At 38.8% G+C, this 1,546-nt stretch overlaps 1 protein-coding gene across 1 annotated transcript in view; it reads left to right on the top strand.

Annotated features, from left to right (window-relative positions):
* Positions 1–1,546, top strand: part of LOC101845368 — a 47,347-nt gene that overhangs the window by 32,953 nt on the left and 12,848 nt on the right. The window lies entirely within an intron of this gene.

The following is a 1,546-nucleotide window of genomic DNA, read 5'->3' as shown; positions in this document are numbered from 1 at the left end:
GGGTGGCGCGTTTTTTGTTTTAGCCTTATTAATTTTGTACTATTCCTCTCTAGCTTACCTCATGTCTTTCTTGGACTTTGAAATAACGACTCTGGTACGAAAGGGTATCAAAATTCCGAGTTACTTTATTTCATATTGGTTTTTTTTGTTGTTTTGTGTTCATTTTTTTTTTTTTTGCACTAGCGTAAAATCACCTTTATTTTACTCTCTTACTGTGTTCGGGGTAAGTCGTTTGATTTTGTTGGATTATTTGAACGTTTTGTGGAGCGGAAAATACGAACTTACATGCACTTGAATTGAAATAGCTTAGGACTAAACAGAGTAACACGCCTGTAAAGACCTATAAAAAACGTTTTGTTCGCATAATCTTGTTTTCTATTTGAAATGAGGGCTATGAGCTTTGTAACTAAGTTTGGCATCTCCATGGGAATAACAGATAGGGAAAATATTGACATCGCAAGACATCGGGAGACACCGGTGTCATAGATTGATAAGTGTCTTGGAAGTTTTGAGGGAAAGTTAATTTTGGTTGGGGTGTTCTTGACTGGATATAATAATTTGACTACATTTTTTCTCAGTAGGTTTTTGAAGTTGTGGTGGGGATTTGAAATGGGAAATGGGAATGAAAAGTTTGGGGCCTTTATGGTTCGTTCAAATTTGTCGTCACTGCTGTTTATCTTATTCCCACAGTTCGCTCTTCTCTACCTAAATATGCCATAATGATAGCACGACTTATAGCTGACTCTGAAAACAAAATATGAAATAGCTGAAATAGCTGCTGTCTCTAATTTAATGAATGATGCAAAACTATGACGTCAAACTGTTCATCATGCTACTGCTAAGGGGGGGGGGGGGGGGTTAACGAGTGCATGTGCCTGTATGTATTCGCCATCCCACAGCAATTTACTCCATGTGGCGATCAATAAAATCTTATCCGCCTTTCCTGGTCTTTTATAAAATTGAGTCTCCGGTTACGGCGATTCCCTAAAATAACAGCTTTATTTCGTCGGGCAGAGGATTTGGAGAACCAATGAAAATAGGAAAGAACAGACAACATCAGACAATCCAACACAATAAAAATGTATTTATTTTATGAAATACGAAATAGAACACTTTTTGGTTGGATGAGAAGTCTGGTAATGCATGAGGCTAATAATAAGCAGAACATGACACCACTGTCTCGCTCCTTCAGCTTCCTTGCCCAATCCCTCAAACAAAAAGGGCTTATCCATGATCTCTCCAGGAAAAAAAACAACATATTATGCGATATTGAACACGGAAGTTGGTTTGGTGGTCCCACTGAAGAGACGTTTATAGAGTCCGCAACAAGCAAAAACAATAACGGAAGAAACAGCAGCGTCATTCAGAATGCTAATTATTGCTCTCTCTCTCTTTCTCTCTCTCTCTCTCTCTCTCTCTCTCTCTCTTTCTCTCTCTCTCTCTCTCTCTCTCTCTTTCTCTCTCTCTCTTTCTCTCTCTCTCGCTCTCTCTCTCGCTCTCTCTCTCTCGCTATCTCTCTGATTCTTTCTCTGTAAAGAACTAATCT

The sequence above is a fragment of the Aplysia californica genome, unplaced genomic scaffold, assembly GCF_000002075.1.
Source record: "Aplysia californica isolate F4 #8 unplaced genomic scaffold, AplCal3.0 scaffold00003, whole genome shotgun sequence".
NCBI classification, from domain to species: domain Eukaryota; kingdom Metazoa; phylum Mollusca; class Gastropoda; order Aplysiida; family Aplysiidae; genus Aplysia; species Aplysia californica.
Note: the sequence above shows the minus strand (reverse complement) of the source record. Positions and strands in the feature narration are given on the sequence as shown.